This window comes from Saccopteryx leptura, chromosome 2, assembly GCF_036850995.1.
Source record: "Saccopteryx leptura isolate mSacLep1 chromosome 2, mSacLep1_pri_phased_curated, whole genome shotgun sequence".
NCBI classification, from domain to species: domain Eukaryota; kingdom Metazoa; phylum Chordata; class Mammalia; order Chiroptera; family Emballonuridae; genus Saccopteryx; species Saccopteryx leptura.
Window position 1 is genome coordinate 175,806,916 of NC_089504.1, and position 20,744 is coordinate 175,827,659.

The 20,744-nt window shown below is 39.4% G+C and overlaps 1 protein-coding gene across 2 annotated transcripts in view; it reads right to left on the bottom strand.

The window, feature by feature from the left end:
• The window catches only part of SLC16A7 (solute carrier family 16 member 7), a 204,443-nt gene extending 188,159 nt beyond the window's left edge, over positions 1-16,284 (bottom strand). For both annotated transcript variants that reach the window (XM_066369330.1, XM_066369328.1), the window contains exon 1: positions 15,974-16,284. The gene's annotated coding sequence lies outside the window, so the exon portion shown is untranslated. The remainder of the gene's footprint in view (positions 1-15,973) is intronic.
• Between the last annotated feature and the right edge of the window lie 4,460 nt (positions 16,285-20,744).

Sequence of the window (20,744 nt, forward strand, 5' to 3'; positions counted from 1 at the left end):
TCAGAAAACCCCCACTCCAGGAATTACTAAAGGGGGTTCTCCAATCAGATACAAAGAACAAAAAAAAACAGAGCCACAAGTAAAAGCTCCAAGAAGAACACAATAAAACCAAATTTAAACTGTGACAACAACAAAAAGAAAGAGGGGGAGAAGATGGAGATTAACAGTAGCAAAGGACGATGGAGTGCAAAAGTACTCACAAAATAGTTCGCTACAATGAACAGGGTAGGGACCCTTTTCATTATTCAAAGGTAACCACCATTGAAAAAACCACCACAGAAGCACATGAGATAAATAAGATAGCAACAGTGGAAAGATGTATGGAATACAACCAAATAAAAACAAAATATAGAAAAACAAAAGAGAAGGATCAAACAAGACACAAAACTAACAGAAAGCAAGATATAAAATGGCAATAGGAAACTCACAAGTATCAATAATTACACTAAATGTAAACGGATTAAACTCACCAATAAAAAGGCACAGAGTAGCAGAATGGATTAAAAAAGAAAATCCAACTGTATGCTGCCTACAGGAAACTCATCTAAGTAACAAGGATAAAAACAAATTCAAAGTGAAAGGCTGGAAAACAATACTCCAAGCAAATAACATCCCAAAAAAAGCAGGTGTAGCAATACTCATATCGGATAATGCTGACTACAAGACAGGAAAAGTACTCAGAGACAAAAATGGCCATTTCATAATGGCTAAGGGGACACTGAATCAAGAAGACATAACAATTCTTAATATATATGCACCAAACCAAGGAGCACCAAAATATATAAGACAGCTACTCATTGATCTTAAAACAAAAACTGACAAAAATACAATCATACTTGGAGACCTCAATACACCGCTGATGGCTCTAGATCGGTTATCCAAACAGAGAATCAACAAAGACATAGTGGCCTTAAACAAAACACTAGAGCACCTGGATATGATAGACATCTACAGGACATTTCATCCCAAAGTGACTGAGTATACATTTTTCTCCAGTGTACATGGATCATTCTCAAGAATTGACCATATGTTGGGCCACAAAAACAACATCAGCAAATTCAGAAAAATTGAAGTTGCACCAAGCATATTTTCTGATCATAAAGCCTTGAAACTAGAATTCAACTGCAAAAAAGAGGAAAAAACCCCACAAAAATGTGGAAACTAAATAACATACTTTTAAAAAATGAATGGGTGAAAGAAGAAATAAGTGCAGAGATCAAAAGATATATACAGACTAATGAAAATGACAATACGACATATCAGAATCTATGGGATGCAGCAAAAGCAGTGATAAGAGGGAAGTTCATATCACTTCAGGCATATATGAACAAACAAGAGAGAGCCCAAGTGAACCACTTAACTTCCCACCTTAAGGAACTAGAAAAAGAAGAACAAAGACAACCAAAACCAGCCGAAGAAAGGAGATAATAAAAATCAGAGCAGAAATAAATGAATTAGAGAACAGAAAAACTATAGAAAAAATTAATAGAACAAGGAGCTGGTTCTTTGAAAAGATCAACAAAATTGACAAACCCTTGGCAAGACTTACCAAGGAAAAAAGAGAAAGAACTCATATAAACAAAATCCAAAATGAAAGAGGAGAAATCACCACGGACACCGTAGATATACAAAGAATTATTGTAGAATACTATGAAAAACTTTATGCTACTAAATTCAACAACCTAGAAGAAATGGATAAATTCCTAGAACAATACAACCTTCCTAGACTGAGTCAAGAAGAAGCAGAAAGCCTAAACAGTCCTATCAGTAGAGAAGAAATAGAAAAAACCATTAAAAACCTCCCCAAAAATAAAAGTCCAGGCCCAGATGGCTATACCAGCGAATTTTATCAAACATTCAAAGAAGACTTGGTTCCTATTCTACTCAAAGTCTTCCAAAAAATTGAAGAAGAAGCAATACTTCCAAACACATTTTACGAAGCCAACATAACCCTCATACCAAAACCAGGCAAGGATGGCACAAAAAAAGAAAACTACAGGCCAATATCTCTAATGAATACAGATGCTAAAATACTAAACAAAATACTAGCAAATCGAATACAACAACATATTAAAAAAATAATACATCATGATCAAGTGGGATTCATCCCAGAATCTCAAGGATGGTTCAACATACGTAAAACGGTTAATGTAATACACCATATCAACAAAACAAAGAACAAAAACCACATGATCTTATCAATAGACGCAGAAAAGGCTTTCGATAAAATACAACACAATTTTATGTTTAAGACTCTCAACAAAATGGGTATAGAAGGAAAATATCTCAACATGATAAAGGCCATATATGATAAACCATCAGCTAACATCATATTAAATGGCACAAAACTGAAGGCTTTCCCCCTTAAATCAGGAACAAGACAGGGTTGTCCACTCTCTCCACTCTTATTTAATGTGGTACTAGAGGTTCTAGCCAGAGCAATCAGACAAGACAAAGAAATAAAAGGCATCCATATCGGAAAAGAAGAAGTAAAGGTATCACTTTTTGCAGATGATATGATACTATACATCGAAAACCCCAAAGAATCCACAAAAAGACTACTAGAAACAATAAGCCAATACAGTAAGGTCGCAGGATACAAAATTAACATACAGAAGTCAATAGCCTTTCTATATGCCAACAATGAAACAACTGAGAAGGAACTCAAAAGAATAATCCCCTTCACGATTGCAACAAAAAAAATAAAATACTTAGGAATAAACATAACAAAGAATGTAAAGGACTTATATAATGAAAACTATAAACCATTGTTAAGGGAAATCAAAAAAGATATAATGAGATGGAAGAATATTCCTTGTTCTTGGCTAGGAAGAATAAATATAATCAAGATGGCTATATTACCCAAAGCAATATACAAATTTAATGCAATTCCCATCAAACTTCCAATGACATTTTTTAAAGAAATAGAGCAAAAAATCATCAGATTTATATGGAACTATAAAAAACCCCGAATAGCCAAAGCAATCCTAAAGAAAAAGAATGAAGCTGGGGGCATTTCAATACCTGACTTCAAACTCTATTATAGGGCCACGACAATCAAAACAGCATGGTATTGGCAGAAAAATAGACACTCAGACCAATGGAACAGAATAGAAAGTCCAGAAATAAAACCACATATATATAGTCAAATAATTTTTGATAAAGGGGCCAACAACACACAATGGAGAAAAGAAAGCCTCTTCAATAAATGGTGCTGGGAAAACTGGAAAGCCACATGCAAAAGAATGAAACTGGACTACAGTCTCTCCCCCTGTACAAAAATTAACTCAAAATGGATCAAAGATCTAAACATAAGACCTGAAACAATTAAGTACATAGAAGAAGACATAGGTACTCAACTCAGGGACCTGGGTTTTAAAGAGCATTTTATGAATTTGACTCCAATGGCAAGAGAAGTGAAGGCAAAAATTAATGAATGGGACTACATCAGACTAAGAAGTTTTTGCTCAGCAAGAGAAACTGATAACAAAATAAACAGAAAGCCAACTAAATGGGAAATGATTTTTTCAAACGACAGCTCAGATAAGGGCCTAATATCCAAAATATACAAAGAACTCATAAAACTCAACAACAAACAAACAAACAATCCAATAAAAAAATGGGAAGAGGATATGAATAGACACTTCTCCCAGGAAGAAATACAAATGGCCAACAGATATATGAAAAGATGCTCATCTTCTTTAGCTATTAGAGAAATGCAAATCAAAACGGCAATGAGATACCACCTCACACCTGTTCGATTAGCTGTTATTAGCAAGTCAGGTAACAACAAATGTTGGAGAGGCTGTGGAGAAAAAGGAACCCTCATACACTGTTGGTGGGAATGTAAAGTAGTACAACCATTATGGAAGAAAGTATGGTGGTTCCTCAAAAAACTGAAAATAGAACTACCTTATGACCCAGCAATCCCTCTACTGGGTATATATCCCAAAAACTCAGAAACATTGATACGTAAAGACACATGCAGCCCCATGTTTATTGCAGCATTGTTCACAGTGGCCAGGACATGGAAACAACCAAAAAGCCCATCAATAGATGACTGGATAAAGAAGATGTGGCACATATACACTATGGAATACTACTCAGCCATAAGAAATGATGACATCGGAACATTTACAGCAAAATGGTGGGATCTTGATAACATGATACGAAGCGAAATAAGTAAATCAGAAAAAAACAGGAACTGTATTATTCCATTCGTAGGTGGGACATAATAGTGAAACTAAGAGACATTTATAAGAGTGTGGTGGTTACGGGGGGGAGGGGGGAATGGGAGAGGGATAGGGGGTAGGGAGGGGCACAAAGAAAACAAGATAGAAGGTGACAGAGGACAATCTGACTTTGGGTGGTGGGTATGCAACATAATTGAACGACAAGATAACCTGGACTTGTTATCTTTGAATATATGTATCCTGATTTATTGATGTCACCCCATTAAAAAAAAAAAAGAATGCTTCACATATTGAAATGTTCAATAAAGAACTTATTTTTACTCAAATGTTATCTCTATAGCTTAACCTAATAGCCACTTCTTTGGCCCAGTATTTGTAAACTGATTCATTACACACACACACACACACACACACACACACACACACACACACACACATGTTTGTTACTTTACCCATTATGGCATTCATCTATTAAGGTAGATAATGTAACTCAGTAATGTCCAATTGTAACCAAAATTTAAAGTGAGTTTTCTACTTTCCTTCCTTCCTTTCAGTGGTTTAGTCATTTACTCATTCATTACATTGAGGGACACAGAGAGAAATGTTCAGCCATAAAATAACAGTGGGTTCTTCCACAAGTGGATCCTCTCATACACTTTTATTTCCCACCTTTTGACTCCATCTGAAAAGAGATGGTATTAACAGCCAGTTGAGTTTTGAACAAGAGTTTAAACATTTATGTTCATGAGTAATCATTTTCATTCTTGACGTATTCTGTACAATTTTTCTTCTTCTTTTTTTTTTTTTAAGTGAGAAGAAGAGAGATAGAAAGACAGACTCCTACATGCAGCCTGACCAGGATCCACCTGGCCACCCTTGTCTGAGACAAATGCTCAAATCAAATGAACTATCCTCAGCATGTGAGGCCGACATTCGAACCAACCAAGTTATGTTCAGTGTTGGGAGGCTGATGCTCAAACCAATCAAGCCACTGGCTGCTAGAGAAAAGAGAAAGAAAGGGGAGAGGGACAGGAAAAGAAACAGATGGTCACTTCTCATGTATGTCCGGCCCAGGATTGAACCCTGGATTTACACATGCAGGGCTGCCGCTCTGTCCAAGCCAATCAATCAGGGTTTATTCTGTACATTTATGGACTTTCCTCAACTTGTATGCTTCCGAAAACATAGTCTCCTGTAAGGCCAGTGGCCACTGCCATGGCCATGCAGGTTCCCATTGGATTTGGGCAGATGGTAAAGGAACAGTGAAGCCAGAAAATGGTGAGTTATTCTGTTTATTAAAGTCTTATAATGGCAGACAAGCAAACACACAGAGAATACCGCTTCCTTTTCTAAAATGAGCTCTTATGCCTTGCAACACTTGGGATTCACTGCACTCATTCTCTGGATTTACCGGACTCATAAGCCCCCACCAGCCTTAGCAGGGCTCCCAAGCCCTTCAGTCCTCCCCAGCAAAACGAGCCAGGGGAAGTACCCCTTCTCTGGTAAATAATAGCAAACAGTTGCCTCTCCCAAAGGCAGCAGGCAATCTGTAATTTGCCACCTGCTGCCCTGAGGGCAGGCACACGCAGCCTTCTGTAGACTACACATAAGGCGCTGCCCCAAAGCAAGGGAGCAAACCTAAAAAGCACTTGTTTACCCAATATTTCCCTAAAAAAGATAATCATGTCATGTAAAGAACAGATAGAAAAACAGAATATGTTAGATTAATAGAGAAAACATAAACATCTGAGCTGTCATCCCATGTGTACCAGCTGTCAATCAACCCAAAAAGGGATTTATTTTGTGTGGCCCCAGGAAGCTAAGTAAGGACCTTAAGTAGAAGCAATAAGAATTGAGTCACACCCTGGCTGGGTAGTTCAGTTGGTCAGAGGTTAGAGCATTATCCTCATACACCAAGCTGTATGAGGATAAAAAACAAGCTGCCTCAGTGCGCATACTTAAACAATAGATGATTGCTTATTGAAAATTGTTATTGAAAAAATAATACAATAAGTGGAAACAGATGTCCTCTAAGTTCTTTAAAACTTCATAATCCACCAAACTGCTGAAGGGTATATAAATATGAATACATTATTATGCTGACACCCAGAATTTTGTATTATATGAAGAAACTGAAGACATACAAATATAACTATAATAAAATGTTTAAAATGAGTAAGACAGACCTTGGCTGGTTGGCTCAGTGGATAGAGCGTCAGTTAGGCATATAGAAGTCCTAGGTTCATCTCCCAGTCAGGGCACACATGAGAAACAACCCTCTACTTCTTTTCCCCACTTCTCCCATTCTCTCTCTCTTCCTTTCTCACATCCAATGGTTCAATTAGTTCATGTTGGCCCCAGGCACTGAGGATAGCTTTGTTGATTTGAGCCTTGGCCCTACATGCGGGTTGCTGTATGGATCCCATTTGGGCATATGCAGGAGTCTGTCTCTTTATCTCTCCTCTTCTCACTTAAAAAAAATAAGTAGGGCAGATTACAAATGCAATGTTTATAAAATTTTAGAAAAGTGTCTTCATCCTATCCAGAGCTTCAGAGGAAATTAAAGGTGATATTTAAGTTTAGCGTGTGGATGAGATTAAAGTTAGATATGAAAGTTGAAAGAAATTAGAGCATTTTAAGATGAAAGGACAGTATGACCAAAGATACAGTGGCATGATGATGAATGAAACACAGGGGACTGTTGGATTGACTTAAGTACTATGCCACTGGGAGATGAACCTGATAAAGCTCTTTGGAATAACAAGGACTGAAATGTTGGCCCTTAGACCTAAGTAATGGGAGTCACCAAAGTGTTATTTACATGTAGATAAAGGAAAAGTACTTCAGCAAGAGTATCTGGTGGCACGTATAATATTAACTTGTACAGTGAGAGGCTAGAAGTGAGAAGACCGGCTAAGAGACTAAAACGTGACTCTAAGAAGTATGTCAAAAGTGCAAAGTCTGTGGCAGCATCAGAAAAGAGGAAACTGTGCCTGACTGGTGGTGACACAGTGGATAGAGTATCAACCTAGAATGCTGAGGTCTCCAGTTCAAAACCCCGAAGTCACCAGCTTGAGTGTAGGATCATTAGCTTGAGCATGGGATCATCAACATAATACCCCAGGTTGCTGGCTTAACCCCCAAGTAGGTCACTGGCTTGTAGCTCAAGGTCACTGGCTTGAGCCCAAGATTGCTGGTTTAAGCAAGGGTCACTGGCTCATTTTGAGTCCTCCAGTCAAGGCACATATAAAAAACAATAAGTGAACAACTAAAGTGAAGCAACTATGAGTTGATGCTTCTCAGAAAGAAAAAGAAAGAAAGAAAGAGAGAGAGAGAGAGAGAGAGAGAGAGAGAGAAGGAAGGAAGGAAGGAAGGAAGGAAGGAAGGAAGGAAGGAAGGAAGGAAGGAAGGAAGAGAGGGAGGGAAGGAGGGAGGGAGGGAGGGAGAAAAGAAGGGAGGGAGGGAGGAAGGAAGGAAGGAAGGAAGGAAGGAAGGAAGGAAGGAAGGAAGGAAGGAAGGAAGGAAGGAAGAGAAAGAGAGAAAGAGAGAAAGAGAAAGAGAAAGAAAATAAACCTGACCAGGTGGTGGCACAATGGATAGAGCATCAGACGGGGATGCTCTATCCCAGTTCAAAACCCAGAGGTGGCCGGCTTGTGCATGGGCTCATTCAATTTGAGTGTGGGATCACAGACTTGAAGCCCAAGGTCACTGGCTTGTGCCCAAGTTTGCTGGCTTGAGCAAGGGGTCACTCACTCTGCTGTAGCCCCACCACCACCCCTAGTCAAGGCACATACAAGAAAGCAATCAATGAACTAAGGAGTCACAACAAAGAATTGATGCTTCTTATCTCTCTCACTTCCTATCTGTCTGCTCCTGTCTGTCCCTCTCTCTGACTTTCTCTGTCAAAAAGAAAAGAAAGAAAGAAAGAAAGAAAGAAAGAAAGAAAGAAAGAAAGAAAGAAAGAAAGAAAGAAAGAAAGAAAGAAAGAGAAATATAGAAAGAAAGAGGAAAAAGGATATTCAAATATCAAGTCTTAGCAATTGACTGTGAGACACAAGGCCAAGGGGAGAGAGGGTCTCTAACATTTCTAGACTAAAATGCTATAAAAAAAAGTAAGACCAATAAAAGCAAAGGGAATAACAGAAAAAAGAAGACAAAGGAAGTTCAAAAGAGATCACAGTGTGCTGGTGGTGTTAGCCACTGTAAAGGGGAGCTGTCCAGGAAGGCATTTGGAAAGGTCAGTCTAGAGATTACGTGAAGGTCAGGGCTGAAAATAATGACTTGAGAGTTGTTCTTGTTGAGGAGAAAGCCAAGGCCAAGAGAGGATGAGTTTTTTCAATCGATAGAATATACACAAAAACAAAACTCCAAACAGAAACTGAGGAGCATACACTTTAGTGAGTAGGAGGTGAAAGGAGAATCAAACAAGCTGCAAATGAAGTCAGAGCAGTAATAAGAGAATACAGAGAGCATGGAAGCCAAAAACAGTTTGAGAAGCAGCAGGTGCCAACAATGCCAACAGTTCTTAACAGTTTTAAAGCAAATGAAGATTTGGAGCCTAAGAGATCCATGATAACCTGATTATTAAATGTTAATACATTATATGTACATTAAAATAAAAACCTAATTGCTTCAAATCTAAGTATTTTCAAGAGTTTTTTTATCCTTTGAGGGAAAAATAAGATAATTTCTTATTTGAAGATACTCTGATATCAAGGATAATTTCTTTAAACATTCTCAAATTGATCCTATTGACCAATAGTTTTCAACCACAGCTAGACTATTCTTCCAAGGGGTCGATTTAAATGTAGGGGTATTTCAGATAATTATCATTACTGAGGAGAGGGCAAGGGCTGTAGACACCAAATGTCCTACAATGAAAGGGTCTTACATTCCTGCACAATGAAGAGTTGTCTGCCAAAAATATCAACAGTGTCACCTGTTGAGAAACACTGTCACATGCTGCTGTTTATCGCTAGATGCACCTTTAGCATCTTTGAGAAGAACTGATAGAACCTAAAATTCTGAAATTCTGGAGAATTGATTTAAAAATAAATATCATTAATATAGTTCATCCCTTAGAATCTTCTCAAACACGTGCATGTCTTTTAGTTTTATTGTTTATTTATCTATATAATCAAGCTCCAAAAGAAATAGGTCTTCAGGCAAATTACTTAGTAGGACAGCTTCTTCTAAATAAATTATAATTATTCCATATATTAATTCTACTCACCATCTGAATAGGGGTAGAGATGACTAAGAATACATTTTATTGTGTTATTAATTGAGGAAACAGCCAATGTTTGAAATAAAATGCCTTCTAAAAAATGCCATCATTTTATACAGATCTTTGTTTACATTCTCTTGCATTTACCACTCATACTAAATATTTTCAATTTAAAATTGCTGTTTTAATGCCCAATATTACCAAAAATGCATTGCAATTTCTTGTTTTGTTTGTTTGTTTCTAATTTATTTGCATCACCAGTTTAGATAAATGAAGCACATAAACATTTTTTGTGGGACTGTTCTAACTGATCAAAACTTTTAACAAAAATCTTTATACTGGCAGCTTGCAGCTGTCACTCAAATACCCTGTAAAAGTTTTACAAATTCATTTAGGGGTCAATAAATATTAATGAGAATAATTGCAAAACAGTTTGGCATTAGGACAGGAAAATAATTTTCAAAAAAAAGATATGTATCACATCCTCACTAGATAGCTTGGTTGGTTATACCAGTGGTCCCCAACCTTTTTTGGGCCACAGACCGGTTTAATGTCAGAAAATATTTTCACAGATTGGCCTTTAAGGTGGGACAGATAAATGTATCACGTGACCGAGACAAGCGTCAAGAGTGAGTCTGAGACAGATGTAACAGAGGGAATCTGGTCATTTTTTAAAAATAAAACATCATTCAGACTTAAATATAAATAAAATGGAAATAATGTAAGTTATTTATTCTTTCTCTGCGGACCGGTACCAAATGGCCCACGGACTAGTACCGGTCCATGGCCTGGGGGTTGGGGACCACTGGGTTAGACCATTACTCCAAAGCACAGAGGTTGCAGGTTTGATCTGCAGTCAGGGAACATATGTACAGGAACAAATCAATGTTCCTGTCTCTCTCTCTCTCCCTTTGTCTCCCTCTAAAATCAATAAATAAAAATTAAAAAAATATACATGTGTGCATCACTTATTAAAACTGCCATTTTTAATAACACTGGTCCTTATGAATATGTTTATGAATATATCTGGGGCACCCTGACACTCACTGGTTCAGCCCTAGTTGGACTAGTTTTATTATAGTTAAGTTCAATTTGTTTAACTTGTGGTTAATTTTTTCCATTGTTTTTGGTTATGACAGTTTGTAGTTAAACATGAATAACTCCCTTTTTTTACTAACTGCCAAATATGTGTAGCAAGAGTTATTTCTTAATGGTCCAGATTAGGCTATTGTCTCATATTATGACTGTAAGTAGCAAGTAGACTAGGCACAGGGGTTCCCTGTTTAAGGAACCAATTGAGAAAATAAAACTTTCTCTGCAAGTTACCCTAGAAGTTTAAAAAAAAGTTATATTACTTACTAAGAATTAGTGTGCAGTTATTTCCTAACACATTTTCTAATAGTTTTGATCCAAACAGTGTTGAGAAAGCCTGTAATGAACTAGGATGACCTATCTCTCAAACAATAAGTACATTTAACGGTCTGTATATTATGCAATCCAATACTGTTACACCCTCTAACAGAAAACTTGCATTGCAAAAGCTTCCCAAAAATCTGTGTAAAAGAATAAGCCAGTGATCCTTACACCAAGCTAAGAAACATAAGGCCAAATATTTATTACTTAGCATTAGCTACCTGTATTGAGTAATTTCTATGTACTATGTGCTTCACACAGTGCTATTTCCCAGGCATTATTTTGCTTAATCTATACAACAACACATGAAATTGATTATGATTCTCCTTTTACAGAAGATCCTTTTATCTTCAGACACTCAAACTCATATTTAGAGAGTTTTTTGCAGCTGAGAAAAACAAAATTTAGAGAGGTTTAGCAACCTGCCCCAGCTAGTTAACGGCTGAGCCAAGATCAAAATCCAGATAAGCCAGACTTCAGAGCCTTCTTCTCTGTTCTGTGCCAGAGACCTTTGTCCCACAGGGGCTACCAGATGAAACATACATGGTCTCTACTCCAAAAAACCATGTCAGTTAAGAGAGATAGGGCACCTACTCAAATAATTATAATTCCAGGTAAAAATACAATAACTGGCCTAAGAGAAGTGCCACATCAAGGCAGTTCAGCTGAATAAAAATCACTTCAAGGTAAGGAAACCAGGGCAAATGTTTTCTGTGGGATGGATTGTAGGGGAAGAAGATGCATAAAGGGTGCAGGAGAACATAGCTGGTACTATGCATGCCACTCTATTTGCCAGGTAGAATAGAAAACACCTGACATTTGTTATCTTCTTTGATGTTCAGGAAAACCATATAAGTATTACCCCGTGTAGTACAGCCAACTGGTGGCTCAACTGGAATTTGAACCCAAACTCCTGAAGGATAACTTGTCTTTTTTTGTTTGTTCCATGTTGAATATGTGTGTGTGTGTGTGTGTGTGTGTGTGTGTGTGTGTGTGTGTGTTTACTGGGCATAGTCTCTATTTGCTAATTTGTCACACCAAAGAAACAATGCTTTTGTAACTCTCACAAAGTGACTAGGACAAAGCAAAGGAATCTTCAAAGAATTACAGTGTTGAGCCCCTGTAGAATTTCCTGACAGATTTAGGCAGGCAGCAAGAAGGAAAGCACAGCTGACCAGGCGGTGGCCCAGTGGATAGAGCGTTGGACTGGGATGCAGAAGACCCAGGTTCGAGACCCCGAGGTCGCCAGCTTGAGCGTGGGCTCATCTGGTTTGAGCAAAGCTCACCGACTTGGACCCAAGATCACTGGCTTGAGCAACGGGTTACTCAGTCTGCTGAAGGCCCACGGTCAAGGCACATATGAGAAAGCAATCAATGAACAACTAAGGTGTCACAACGAAAAACTGATGATTGATGTTTCTCTTCTCTCTCCGTTCCTGTCTGTCTGTCTGTCTCTATCTCTCTCTCTGTCTCTGTAAAAAAAAAAAGAAGGAAAGCAGGCTCACTTTCATTTTCCTTCTTCCTCCTTCCCTCCACTTCTGTTTCTCTCCTTCCTTCTTTCCTTTGTATTTTTTTTTCTTCTATAATTTATTCAGAACTATTATGTGCCAAGTAGTACACCAGGAATGGAGAACCTGACAAAATCCCTGCCCTCATTCAGCTTCTGCCCTCATTCAGCTTCTGCCCTCATTCAGCTTCTGCCATCATTCAGATTCTGCTGTACTACTTAGTGGTTTAATCCAGACTGCAGAAGTGCTTGTCCCAGATCAGTCACTTTCTAGCTGTGTTATTTAAGCAAGTAACTTAACTTTCTGTGCCTGACTTCCTCTTCTGTAAATGTGGATATTGACAGATCAACCTCATAGGGTAGTTAAGGGGATAAAATACAGAAAGTGGTAACATCATGCCTGGAACATGGTAGGCATTATAGAGACATTGTTATAATTATTACACTCTTCTTGGGCTTCTTAGACTGAGTGGATTAGTCTGTCTAAAGTCTGAAAGGTAATGTACCTCAGTCTCTTCTCTAAAAAAGTAGAAATAATTTCATTGGCAAAGATAATTTTCAGGGAGGGAGTGTCCTCCCTCATAGCTAGAAAAAAATCCCCCATATCTGTTTATACAAAGTCATTCTTGATGGGCACAAGAGTGGGGCTAAATATACAGGTTTCTAAGGCCAGATACCCTTCTCAAATTTGCCTGTTAGCATATCTTACATTTCTTAGACTGCTAATTTCCTTTCAAGTTATTTGGAATATATGCCTGTTCCATTGAGAAGGAAACTGGCTAAAGGTCAATAGGGTAGGAGGAAAATAAATTGGATGACCAGACAAATTTTTTGAGAGCAGAAGTCCAACTTCACGCATCTTGGCAACCACAGTTTACTATCTGGAGTAGTTTCAGGTGTTTTAACCCTGTGTGTAGTAAGGAAAATCCCCCAGGAGTGAGGGTTTTCTTTTTTTTTTTTCCAAAAAATGAAATAAGTTCCAGTTACAGTTTTTTTTTGTTTGTTTGTTTTTTTGTATTTTTCTGAAGCTGGAAACGGGGAGAGACAGTCAGACAGACTCCTGCATGCGCCCGACCGGGATCCACCCAGCACGCCCACCAGGGGCGACGCTCTGCCCCTCCGTGGCATCGCTCTGCCGCGACCAGAGCCACTCTAGCACCTGGGGCAGAGGCCAAGGAGCCATCCCCAGCGCCCGGGCCATCTTTGCTCCAATGGAGCCTTGGCTGCGGGAGGGGAAGAGAGAGACAGAGAGGAAGGGGGGGGGGGTGGAGAAGCAAATGGGCGCTTCTCCTGTGTGCCCTGGCCGGGAATCGAACCCGGTTCCCCCGCATGCCAGGCCGACGCTCTACCGCTGAGCCAACCAGCCAGGGCCAGTTACAGTTTTATTAACTTAAAATCATGTTTGTTTGATAACCAATTTATGGAAATAAGAAGAACATACATTTGCCTATTTTTAACGTTGCCTTACATATTTTTAAAATAAATTGATTGTACTCTGAATGGTCAGAGGGCACAAGGATGTACATGAATGTTCATACTACTAAAAGGATTAAAATAACTAGTCTCTGTTTTAGGTGTTTTCCATACACTTTATTACTCACAATAGCACTTTACAATCGGTACCACCAATCCCAGTTTATAGAGAAGAAAACCTGAGGATGAGATTGTAAATAATTACAACCTTACAAAATGCAGAACTGAGCCTAAAATCTAGGTCTACATATTAAGTTAGTTACTTTTTTTTATGAGAATGTCTCAAAAAATGTGTGGTGAACAAATATAGAACTGAAAGCAAATACAGGTTATTTCTTTTTATTTCAGATCCATGATTCAAAAATATAACTCTGGATAAAGGATATTTCTTTAGGTCATTTCCCTTGAGCTCAAAGCCAAACTAGATAATATAAAAGAGTAAATGCATATCTCAAAATAAATTCAGCATTAACAGGAAGATTCACGAACAGGACACTGGAAAACGAGATGTTAAAATTTCAGATTACTTACCACTATTAAAACACAGGTATACTTGGAGGAAAAAAGCAGCACCTAATTGCAAACTGTTGGTATGAATTTTGAAAGAAAAAAGGAACAGTTTTTGACTTTAGGAGTTAATATAAAAACACTGAGCTTCTTAAGGTAATAATGTTTCCCTTTCATTGAGATCATTCAATTGTCTGCTCAGTTATATTGCTTTAATGTCAGAAGCAAAAATGGAGCTAGGATTGCTTCATCAAGGTTAAATGAGTCATCTTTCTCAAGCTTTTACTCTCTGCAAGTCACCCTGCTCAGATTTTTCAGCCATACTCCCTCCCTCAAATGCACACTTAAGTACTTGTGGTTCCAATGACACAGTACATTGTGGCCCTCTTGAGCTCTGTTTGGGTTGAGCCATAAAGCTCTGAATGCCAGGAAAGAACATCTAGCTATCACTGCTCCTCCAGTCTTTTTCATATCACTCTCATCATTGTGGGCGACTTTATTCCTCTGATGTGACTCTTATTAGATCCAGGACGAGAGGAGGAGGTGAAACCTTAATTTCTTACTTCCACCATCTGCTGTCACTCAACCCAGCCCATTAGTGACTTCTGCAAAACTGGAGGCAGACACTTGTTGTGAAACCGCTCCTCATTCCCTCTCACGTGTGGGACTGTGTGTGTGTGTGTGTGTGTGTACAATGTTAATATCCTTGGTGTAGAACACAAAATATTCTTGCTAACCCTACAGGGAAAGTGGCCCTTGGTCACAAACGCCCTTGCCAAAGAGTCTGCAATCCCTTTCGCGGAAGTCGGTGAGAAAAGCGGCTGGAGAGAACAGCTGCTGGGCCGCCTCCGCTGAGAGGAGGCAGTTCGCACCTGAGCCGCCGCCCGCCTCCCGCGCTACCTGCCTGGCCTGGTCCCCAGCGTGGCGCAGAGCCCTGGGAAACCCGTATGAGCCCCTTCCTGGCCCTCCGTCAAGTCTCACTCCCCTCCTGCTGGGGCGAATACCGCAGCAGCACACAACTTTTCACCCTCCTCCTATTCCCTCAATAGTACCTGGGGACCGAAAAAGAAGCAAGACGGACCTCACTGGTACTTCTTCCCTTCCAAACCTGTTCGAACCCCGATCTTCTGCTTAAACAAGAAGATACTCCCTACACACACTGTGACCAGCAGCTCCACGAGAGGCCCTATCTTCTACGACAACCAAGCCACCCCACGATGCTCGCGGGCCAGGGGCGGGCCAGGGGCTGGTGGGAAGCACATGGGGACACACGGGGCGGGAACCAGCCCCGGGAGACTCGTAGTCCAAAGAGAGACGGAAGCACCGCATCAGAAGAGTTTCCGTGAAAAAGCCCACAACATGGGCACCTCCTGGCCGAAAGTATGCGGGTGCGAGTGCGCGGGGTGCTTCCAGCTCAGCACCCCTTGGAGCCACCTCCCCGACGCAGGCACCCTCGCGACTCCCACGCCACTGTCCACGCGCAGGATGACCCGAGTGCTGCTCCAGGGGCAGCTTTGAAGTTTTTTCTGTCTATATAAGGACTCACTGGAAACTGTGTTTGGCGGGACAGCAGGGTGGGGACGCACGCTCGCCTTTCTCTCCGCGGGTGCCTCCCTCTGTCCTCCTCCTCTCGGCCTCCCTGGAGTACTTTACCTGGTCTCTGGCGCACCGGGTGGGCGCTGCGGGGCTCAGTTCCCGTCTAGCCGCCGCCAGTTCGACTCGCTGTCGCCGGGTGAATGGAATTATTTATTTATTTATGTCCCCTGACGTGTCCTCGCCCGCCACAACCAGAGGTGGAGGAGGAGTAGACGGCGGGGAGGCGGCGGGCAGGGGTTGCGGCTGCTGAGCGCCCTCGTAGGTGGGTGTCCGGGGAGCGCGCCCCGGGCGGGGAGGAAGTGGTGATGGAGAACCCCGGGTAGCGCCATGGGTTTTGCAGGAACCCCGCCGGCCGCGGGTGGATACGAACTGCCGCCCTGTGACTCAAGGAGGACTGAGCATGCTCCAAGCGACTGTCAACGCCTAGACTCTTTTTCCACGGCTTGGGTGACTCCACTTCAGGTTTTAGTTTCCACCAAGAGAGAAAGCCGAAAGTCTGATACAGAGAAAAGTTTGTCCAGCCCTTCAGCGCTCAACCTAGGAGTCAGATGTGAAGTAGCTCTGTGTAGATAACCCCAGGGAGTTGTGTAACCTATAGCACAGGACAGCTTGCAATGGGAGAGGAGCCTGGCAGAGTGCAGGTACTATTCTAAGCACTCATATGGATTACCTCAATACAATAACTGTATTAGATTATTCACAGTTTACACATTTGAAGACAAATTAAATCACTTAACTAAATTCACATTGCCTTACTTCTGCCACAGCCAGTCTGTAAGATAGGACAAAACTTGAACTTTAGTTTCTGAAGCTATAAAATAGAAATAATATCAATTTTTTATTGCTATTGTAAGATTTAAGTGAGATGATGTATGTGAAGTGGATGGTAAGTAATACAAGATAAACTGTGGATATTAGTTGTAATTTCAAAAGGCCTGGAATACAGTTTTACCAAGACAGTGTCATTTGGAAACTAAGAACTAAAGTAGAAAAATCTAGAAATGACTTTAGACATTTTTAAAGCTAAAATATGTAAACTGACATTTGTATAAGCATTCCATAATGATGGACTGTCTAGCAGTGACTATAAACATTTCATTTTCATTACAAAAGAATGTCAAATTAAAAAAACATTAAGACTCACATTTCAAGGTGATATATATATATATATATATACATATATAGAGAGAGATAGAGACAGAAAGGGAGACAGAATAGAAGCATCAACTTTCAACTTGTAGTTGTATCACTTTAGTTGTTCATTGATTTGTTCTCATATGTGTTTTGATGGGGGGGGGCAGGGGAGTGTCAAGCTGAGCCAGTGACCCCTTACTCAAAGCAGCAACCTTGGAATTATAGTGATAATCTCACACTCAAGCGTCCAACCTCACGCTCAGGCCAGCCACTCTGTGCTCAAGCCGGTAAGCCTGCATTCAAGCCGGCAACCTCAGGGTTTCAAACCAGGGACTTTAGTGCCTCAGGTTGACACTCTGTCCACTGTGCCACCACCAGTCTAGAAGCTTAAGGTCATCTTCTAAAGTTTGCTAATGACATTTTCCTGCTCATTCATCACCTTTATTTCAAAAACAGAAAGGAGACTATATATTTTCTGAATTTTTAGCTTAGACTTCCTTTTTCTTCTCTTTGATTTTTGTATTTTGTCCTACATTTTTTACAGTCCATGTCCTCGGCTTATTTAACTCATTGCCACACTCTTACACATCACTACCTATATAGCATTATATCATAACTGTGGCAAGCTTTCTTTTTAAATCTTGTTTTTCCAACAATTAAAACTCTGGATCCAATGTACTGTCCCCATGATAGTATTTGGGGTTTCATTTCTAAATCACTTTGTTGTCATGGCTAGGCATGCTATGTAAATATTTGGTGGGTTAGAAGGAAATATAAAAGGAAAATTAATAAATTTTATTAATTTTTTTGACAGACAATATTATATTGACAGGCAATAAAGCCAGTCAATTTATGCTATGACTTATAGTCTCAATACTGTTCAGATATGGAGAAAAATATATACAAATAGAGGAAAGGAAACTAATGATCAGCACTTGAAATACTTTTGATAAAATTTCTGCCTTGATTTCTATTTATGAAGTGAAATATCAATAGAATAAACAAATAATAACAATATATTCAATAATCGAGCAACTCACATTCCACAAATAAGGAAATGCATACATAACAAAAACTGATTAAGACCAAATGTCTTGTACTGTATACCCGCAGCCTCATGGTCCAGGTTTGCTGGCCCTTCTTCACTCCTTAGCCATGCCATAGCTTCTCACATTTTTCTGGGATTTTTTGGTCATTCTCTACCCTCTTCTCCATATGGAACTTGTCTAAGCATTTGTTTCCCCGTTAAGGCCTAGCAAATATGTGATTAAAACTGTAAAATTTCAAGGATTCCTTCAATAAGAATGAATTCTAGGGCCTGGCCAGGTGGCTAAGTGAATAGAATGTTGTCCTAGTGCAATGAGGTTGTGGGTTTGATCCCAGTAAGAACACATACAAGAATAAACCAATGAGTTCACAATAACTAAATGGAATAACTAAGTAGAACAAGTTGATGTTTCCCTGTCTCAAGTAAATGAAAATAAAGTATTAATTCTATCTTCCTCTGTATTCTTTTCTATAGGACATGTTGTAGTCCTCTATTTAGGGCATTTTTTTTTCTGCTTTATAGAATGATTATAATTTTTGTTTTTTGCATCTCCTCAATCTATTAGGCTGTTGGAGGATAGAGATGATATTTCATTCATCTCTGTAATCTATTAGCATTCAGCAAGAATTCTTGGAGATAGAAGGATATCAATAATGTTTGCCAAATGAACAAAAGATGATAATGTGCCTTTAGGCAACAGATTTTTGTGGAAAAGGCCATTGGTGCTCACTGTATCCATTATCTGCATGACACTGTCTTTTTTGGCTTTTCCTACATTTATTCTGAGGTCATCTGACTAGTTTCAACCAACATAGTATGAATCAAAATGATGTGGGGTTCCAAAACAAGTCATCCCAAGATGTGCAAGACGTGTTTCTCTGGTATACAGATTGTTTTGAGCTAAATGCAATGCTGGAAACAGGCTCAGGAGAAACTTCTGTCCCCCTCCCTTAACTGCCTAAAAAAATTTAAATTAGAGGTCTTGCCTGTAAGATTAATAGCAGCAACATTTTCAACTCACCTATATGGCAGGACAAACTTTTATTTACTAAATATCTGCCCTTCTTATCCTGCAATGACACTTGGAGGCCACCAAAGTGTATTACATCACCCCTAGTTCAGAATGTCTTATATACCTCAGTCATCCTTTGTATCTCTGAAACTTGTGTATATGTGGAGTTTCTGTCTCATCTCTTCAGGTCTCATGTAAGTGTACGTGTTAAATGTATTTTCTTCAAATAATCTGTCTCATGTGTATTTGATTTTTTGACCAGCCAGAAGAACCTTGAGGATAAAGAAAAGTGTTTCTCCCCCCACAGAAATATGTTATTTCTGGGTAATGGGAATTAAAAATCAGTATTATGCTTCCTTCATTTTTGCCTTTCCTTGTTCTAAGAGACTCATGTTTGCAGATGGAATACCTCCAAAATGAGTTACTAAAAATAAAAAAGGAAAGAAAAAGAAAACAAAAAATAAAAGCTGCTTGACTTGTACTGGACTTTCTATGAGCAAGAAACCATTAATGTGTTAAAGCCATTGAGATTTCAGTTTTTATTTGTCATGAGAACATAACCTAGCTTATTCTGACCAGTACAAAATTTTACTTAATATGATTATAAATCATAATGGCATAAAGACCTGATGAAACATTGAGCTTATGAAAATGCCAATACTGTGTTCTTAAATCAAGGCTAAAAATATATTTTTTCACCCAAAATTCATATATGAAAGCCTTTTCATAGCCTTTGGTCTCAACTGTGAGACCAAAGTTGGTGTGTGATTATGTGTGTGTGTAAATGTGAGTGTGTATGTGGGAACCACACAATAGATTGGTTTTAACCAAGGGCAAAAAGTCCAATGTCTCAGTATCTTCCTCAGCCTAAGTGTGAAAGAACATGTACTTGCCATTCAGTAGCAGCATACTTTGTCTGAAACTATTGCTGGCTAGCAGCTGTGAATATGATTCTTCTGACCTGGTTTCATAGAATGTACAAAATACATCTTTCCACTGCTTCTAAATTTATATGGTGAGTACATCCATGCAGACTACTTTGAAAATATCAAGAGAAGTATGGGGGTTCAGACGATTTACTTCAAGATGTGCCTCTGTAGTATACAGATTGTATTTAGCTAAAGGCAACTTTAGCTATGGGCTCAAGAGAAACCTCTGACTTTCTAGAAAATTTTGAATTAAGAGCCTTGCCCATAATAAGAGATTATCAGAGGCTGATCAGGTGGTAGCACAGTGAACAGAGAGTTGACCTGAGATGCTAAGGACCCAGGTTAGAAACCTCAAGATCACCAGCTTAAGTGCGGGCTCCCCAGCTTGAGCATGCGGTCACCGGCCTGAGAATGGGGTCATAGATATGATCCCATAATTGGTGGCTTGAAACTCAAGGTTATTGGCTTGAGTCCAAGGTCACTGTTTTAAGCAAGGGGTTATGGCTAGGCAGGAACTCCCTAATCAAGGCACATACAAGAAGCAATCAATGAACAACTGAAGTGATGCAACTATGAGTTGATGTTTATCTCTCTCTCTTCTTCTCTGTCTTTGTCTTTCCAAAAAAATGAGTAGGAGATTATCAGAGATAGTATCTTATAACATATATCAATATATGTGTATATGTGTATATATATACAAATATA